The sequence below is a fragment of the Opisthocomus hoazin genome, chromosome 25 (genome assembly GCF_030867145.1).
Source record: "Opisthocomus hoazin isolate bOpiHoa1 chromosome 25, bOpiHoa1.hap1, whole genome shotgun sequence".
NCBI classification, from domain to species: Eukaryota; Metazoa; Chordata; class Aves; order Opisthocomiformes; family Opisthocomidae; genus Opisthocomus; species Opisthocomus hoazin.
The window spans coordinates 3944211-3951504 of record NC_134438.1 but is presented as its reverse complement, the minus strand read 5'-3'; positions in this window follow the sequence as shown (position 1 = coordinate 3951504).

Sequence of the window (7294 nt, the reverse complement as noted above, 5' to 3'; positions counted from 1 at the left end):
TATAGGAGATGAAAAGTTTAACGCGGTATTGAAAAGAAAAAAAAAAAAAAGGAAACCCCCTCTAGAATTTACCAAGGGTTGTGTCAAGTGATTAGAACAGAAAGGCATCAAGTTACAAGCTGCTGTGCTAGCTGCTGCTGTAAATGAAGGAAAAAAAAAAAGCAAAGTTCTTAGAAGTTACGCAACAGAAAAACGAAATGAAAAAGAGGGGAAACAAGGTAACTTTTTACAGTATGGACTACTAGTGGAGTGTGAATTAGAATACAATACTCCTGTGTTACCAGTAAAAACAAACAAACAAAAAAGCAAAAACCAGATGGAACTTATCAGATAGTACAGGATTTAAGAGAAGTGAATAATATTGTTAGCGACATACACCCTATGGTAGCAAGCATGATTTGCGGTATTGGATTTAAAGGATGCATTCCTGTGTCTGCCTTTAGTCAAAGAACGTCTGAATTTATTTGCATTTGAGCAAGGCTTTCGACACGGTCTCCCATGATATCCTCCTAGGGAAGCTCAGGAAGTGTGGGCTGGACGAGTGGTCGGTGAGGTGGATTGAGAACTGGCTGAATGGCAGAACTCAGAGGGTTGTCATCAGTGGCGCTGAGTCTAGTCGGAGACCGGTAACTAGTGGTGACCCCCAGGGGTCAGTACTGGGCCCAGTCTTCTTTAACTTCTTCATCAATGACCTGGATGCAGAGTTAAAATGTACCCTCAGCAAGTTTGCTGATGACACCAAACTGGGAGGTGTGGTAGATACACCAGAAGGCTGTGCTGCCATTCAGCGTGACCTGAACAGGCTCGAAAGTTGGACAGAGAGGAACGTGATGAGGTTCAACAAAGGCAAATGCAGGGTCCTGCACCTGGGGAGGAACAACCCCAGGCACCAGTACAGGCTTGCGGTGGACCTGCTGGAGAGCAGCTCTGCGGAGAGGGACCTGGGAGTGCTGGTGGACGACAGGTTGACCATGAGCCAGCAGTGTGCCCTGGCTGCCAAGAAGGCCAATGGCATCCTGGGGTGCATTAGGAGGAGTGTGGCCAGCAGGTCGATGGAGGTTCTCCTTCCCCTCTACACTGCCCTAGTGAGGTCTCATCTGGAGTACTCTGTCCAGTTCTGGGCTCCACAGTTCAAGAAAGATGAGGAGCTACTGGAGAGAGTCCAGCACAGGGCTACAAGGATGGTGAGGGGACTGGAACATCTCTCCTACGAGGAGAGGCTGAGGGAGCTGGGCTTGTTCAGCCTGAAGAAGAGAAGGCTGCGAGGGGACCTAACATATACTTACAAATATCTGAAGGGTGGGTGCCAGGAGTATGGGGCCAAGCTCTTTTCAGTGGTGCTCAGCGACAGAACAAGGGGCAATGGGCACAAACTGAAGCAGAGGAAGTTCCGTCTGAACATGAGGAAGAACTTCTTCCCTCTGAGGGTGACGGAGCCCTGGCACAGGCTGCCCAGGGAGGCTGTGGAGTCTCCTTCTCTGGAGATATTCAAGACCCGCCTGGACAAGGTCCTCTACAGCCTACTGTAGGTGACCCTGCTTCGGCAGGAGGGTTGGACTAGATGACCCGCTGAGTTCCCTTCCAACCCCTAGCATTCTGTGATTGTGCGATTCTGTGAGTGGGAAAATCCTACCACAGGTAGAAAAACCCAGCTTGCCTGGACAGTGTTACCCCCAGGTTTTAAGAACAGCCCAACAATCTTTAGAAATCAACTAGCACGAGAACTTGAAGCATGGAACCCTCCCTCCAGAGATGGAACCCTTTTACAGTGTGTAAATGATTTATTAATAGCAACTGAAACAAAACCTGACCGTATACAGTGGCCTATCAGTTTGTTAAACTTTTTGGGACTAAATGGGTATTGAGTCTCTCAACAGAAAGCTCACATGGTGCGGCAGTGATAACCTACCTTGGATACGAGCTGTCTAGAGGAGAGAGAGAACCAGGAACAGAACAGAATGAAGCCATCTGCAGGACTCCCCTCCCTCAGACGGTAAAAGGGCTCAGGACCTTTCTGGGACTGACAGGTTGGTGCCAGTTATGGATTTATAATTACGGAATAATAGTGAGACCCTTATGTGAGCTTTTGAAAAACAACCCCACCCGACTGATCTGAGCCAAAGAAGCTCAAAACGCATTTCAGACGCTTAAGAAAGATCTAAGGAAGGCCCCAGCTCTGGGCCTGCCTGATGTTACTAAACCCTTCTGGTTGTTTTCTTATGAGCTCTGGGGATCCTAGCTCAACGGCTGGGACCCTGGAAAAGAGCTGTGGCCTATTTTTCTAAATAGCTGGATGGAGCAAGCAAAGGATGGCCAGGATGCCTGCGAGCTGTGGTGGCGGTGGTCTTGAATATTCAGGAAGCCCAAAAATTCACCTTGGGCCGAAAGATCACAGTACTGAACTCCCACAGAGTATCAGCTGTACTGCAACAAAAAGGGAACTACTGGCTTTCCCCATCCCAATTTCTACGATACCAGGCCATTCTAATTGAATCATACAATATTAATATTGTAGTAACTAATATTACAAACCAAGCTTCTTTTCTCAGCGGGTCAATCTCTGAACCATCGGCACATGATTGCTTAGAAACCATAGAGACTGTGTACTCCAGCACACCAGGTTTGAAAGAGGAACCCCTGGAAGATGCACAGGACTCCTGGTTCACGGATGGAAGCAGCATTGTCGGACAAGGTATTTGAAAGGCCAGGTATGCGATGACAACAGCAGACAAAGTAGTTAAGTCTCAATCACCGCCTGCTGGAACATCAGTTCCAAAGGCTGAAACTATTGCCCTAACTTGGGCTCTGGAGTTAACAAAAGGAAAAAAGGTAAAAACAGGCACTGATTCCAAATATGCCTTTGGAGTTGTCCACATTCATGGGACAATTTGGAAGGAGCGAGGACTACTAACTGCACAAGGGAAGCAGATTAAATATGCTGAGGAAATTCTTTGCCTGTTAGAAGCTGTTCAACCACCAACAAGAGTTGCCATCATGCACTGCTGAGGACACCTGAAGGGTGACACTGACCAGGAAAGAGGTAACAGGTTGGCTGACTCTGAAGCTAATCAGGCAGCAGAGAGAATGCAAGAGATTTTAGCCTTAATTCCAGATAACAGAAATAGAAACCTGAGTGACCAAGAAAACGTTGAGTATTCTAAAGCTGATGAAGAATTAATAGAGGGATTAGGAGAACAAATTCCATCCCAGGGATGGGACTATTGAAGTGATGGCAGAATTATAATCCCTGCTAAACAGATATGGGGGGTGGGTAAAGAAGAACACAATAGAACACACTTGGGAGCAGACTCCCTGTATAAATTTTTAAATCAGAAATTAATAGGGGAAAATTTGTATACTACAGTCTGACAAGTAACCCAACAACGCGAAACATGTTTAAAAATAACCTCAATACAGGTAACCAGGTACAATTAGGAAGTATTGGGAAGGGAAGTGTACCGGGAGAACACTGGCAAACTGATTTCTCTGAACTTCCAAGAAAAGCAGGGTACAGGTACTTATCAGTACTTGCGGATACCTTTTCAGGTTGGCCAGAAGCATTCCCCTTGTAGATCAAAGAGAGCAAGGGAGGTAACGAAGGTATTATTAAATGAAATAATGCCTTGTTTTGAGGTACCAGCAATTATCTTCTCAGATAGGGGTACGGATTTTGTGCATAAGTAGTGCAACAGGTCAGCAAACTATTAGGAATCGATTGGCAGTTACATACGCCCTGCAGACCACAAGCCAGTGGGCAAGTAGAAAAGATGAACCACATGATAAAACAACAGCTAGCAAAAATATGCCAAGAAGCGAACCTATATAGGTACCAAGCCTTGCCTATTGCACTACTGTGGATACGTGTAAAACCTAGGACCAAAGAAAATCTGAGCCCTTTTGAGATACTGTATGGGAGACCATAGCAGGCTAAATATCAGGGGGAAGATTTGAACCAGCTGGGAAATCAGCATCTACAGAATTATCCTGTATCCTTGGGAAAACAATTAGAAAATGTTAGTCAAAATGTTTTGGGTATCAGGGCTAAGGGGTTAGATCACTCGATCAATCCATTTAGCCCTGGAGACTGGGTTTATGTTAAGAGAATTTTTCAGGTGACCCACTGAGAGAGAAGTGGAATGGACCTTACCAGGTATTGCTGACCACTTTTACTGCAATCAAGAATCGGGAACAACCGGCCTGGATCCATTACTCTTGAATGAAGAAGGCTCCTAAAGCAGGATGGATGGTCAAAAAGGCTGGCGGTATGAAACTACTGATTTCGGGGATCTACTCATTGGAATTGTGACAATAATACTTGGCCCGAGTTTTGGAGAAGACACGACGGAGGATACTGCGATCACGACAACTCGACCTACATGACTGGGCCGAGATTTGACTTACGGATATTAGATAAGAACACTCAGATATTGGATTCAGTTGAGACACACAGTGATTGGAAAAGGGACAAGATTAGGCACCAAATAGAAACCGGAAAATACTTTTCCCGGACCCTTGGCGTGAAAGACTGAAGAAATTTGAAAATAATACCTACAAAATAGACTAGTGAGGATTCATAGCTCTCTAGCTACAAATCCTCAAAAGAAAAGGAGGGATTGATAACTGTGAATGTAACCAATGTAACATGTAGGGGATGTTCTCACTTCAGGTGGTCAGAATCATGGCACAACCCAAACAAGCCTTGGTTCTTTGTGAATAATTGGGATGGGGCGGGTGCAAGATAAGGGACTCCTGAATAATCACCTGAGGCGGCTGGGCCTCGGGAGATCAGGGATGCAAACTGCGGAGATAAGGAGGCTGCGGGTAATCTGAAGACCCCATGGATCACCAAGAGACAAACGTGCACGACAGACATTACCATATGGTAATGAGTTCTCGGTAAAACTATGATAAGCATTTCTTGCAAATGTAATGAATGTGTACGTTAACAGAGCATAAATACCTAGTAAGTGTGTCCTTTCGGTGCACGCGTTTGGAGGACAGATCCCCCCTGTGCCCGGCATCGTAATAAAGAATCCCTGCTGAACAGTCTGCCGACTATTGAGTCTGCAGCTCTGGCTTTTCACGGCGTAATTTGGTTGTTTATTTTCCTGGTATGTTGGAAATCTGTTTGGTTTTCAGTAACAAAATTTGCCAGTGGGAACTTTTAACATGAGAATACTCTTGTAAAATATATCTTGGTGTTAGGCTTCTCCTGCAGAAAGAGTACAGGGTTACTTAAAATGCAAATACTTGAGCATGTTTCAAATTTCTCACAGAAACAATCAGTCTTTTTAAACCAGAATTAGCTATTTAAGTTAACAGTCTCACCTCAAGATAACTTATGCTACATACTATAGCAACTGTTTGGGGCAGATGCATTAGAACCTTGGTTGTAGAAAAAGAACTGCCCAGATCCCGGAGCAGCAGGTAGCCGCGTCTTGCCGTGCACTGCGTGTCGGTGACGGGACGTCCTGCTGCATGCGGTGGGGAAGGAAGCATAAGGTTCCACTCCGCTGCCTTTTTATCTCTAAACCTGGAGTCTGGTTTCTTTTCTCCGTAGGCGGTTTACCCACTTCTCATGTTTTTGATCTGACTGAACTCGCAGACCGTACCTACTCTCATTCCCAGGCGTGCGTAGATCAGTTACGGAACCGTCCAAAACGGAAACGTCATAAAGAAAAACAAAATCACAAAAGGAACTTCAGTTCCCCAAAGCCACCCCTCTGTGGGGTTCGCTGCTGTGGAGCAAGACTTGTAGGCCTTGCTTGACCAAAATCAGGGATCAAGGGATGCCCTGATGAAAGAATCAAGGACTGTGGAAAAGTACAGAAAGAAATAAACAAGAACAGAAGCAAAGATTCATAAAGAAATGGGACTGAATGATCTGCCAAGAAATGCAATTGGCAAATAAAGATGTTACTGTGAGGAAGTTATATCCTGTACTAATGAGAAAATTGATATCAAATATAATCAGTAGCTGTCACCATAAATATCAGGTATAATCTGTAGTTGTCTCTAGAAAATTGCATGTTTCGATGAGATAATCTTAAAAATAGTATATAAGGAACTGAATCTATGAATAAAGTTCGACATTTGCAGCATTCGTATTGTATGCGTATGCTTTGTGCATCTTCACCACGGAAACATCGCAACACCCCTCGAGCTGTGGCCTTGGGAGGGGGACACCAGGTTCCCCCCCCCTGGCGCGGGGAAGTGAGTGTGTAGGTCGAAAAGCCCACCGGGATCAAATCCGACCCAGATGACTCCCAGCCCACTCGCTGACCCCGCGCTGAGTGGGGGAATTTTTACCCTGTATAAAGAGCCGGGCTCTGCGGTGCTCTCGGCAGCTCGACCGAATGACAGAGCACCCCGAGGCGGGGCGCATCTGATTCCCATGAGCTGAAACACCCTCGTTAGCCTCCCCCCCCTTCCCCCTTTATTTTTATTTTTTCCCCTCCTCTTCCCTTGGGAAGTGGCAGAGAACACCCCAGCCGATCTGCGGAGCCGAGATGGAGCACGAGGAGAGGTCAGGGTAGGGTTTGTTTAAGCCCAAACCAGCGTTCCGGAATTACAGAAAGAAGCCCGGAAGGCAAGCGCAGTCTTCAGAGCCACGGGGGTTAAGTCCGCTCTGGGCGGGACGGCCGCCGAGCGAGCCAGCCCGTGTGGTTCTGCCCGGCCTAAAGCGCCTGGCAGCATCCGCGGGTCCGGCGTGGGTTTAACGGGCGAGATCCGCATCCGAGAGAGAGAGGAAAGGTCGCAACTTCCTCCGCCAGGCGAAGATGAAAAGAAGCGCTTTTGGCTGCTTGCTTGTTCCCCGGGAATCCGGGAACAGCCCAGGATCTGGCAGGAGAGAACCCCTTGTTTGCAGACGGGGCAGGCAGATGCCCACGCACATCCCCCCGCCACGGGGGAGCCGATGTTTCCCCCATCCCGCCGGCGTCATGGTTTTATTTTGGGTCTAAACTTGGACTGAGCTAGCTCTCGTCAAGCCCAGTCTCTGCTAAACTCTAGCAAAATAACAAACCTAAAAATATAAAAACTGTGACTCCACCCTCTGAGGCCAGTGAAAAGAGACTTTGAGCCGGGAGTTTGTTGGCGTAGGATGGCCGTCTCTCCCCGTAAACCGGCCTCTCATACACGTGGAACAGGAGGGCGAGCTAAAAACCCTGCGGTACCCCACAGCAGAAAGAGAGAGCCCTCGGGGCGGACGAGGTGCAAACCTCTGGGATCTCTCAGCACAATTAAATTTAAAAATAATTAAAAAAAAAAAAAATTAAACCCCCAAAAGACCGGG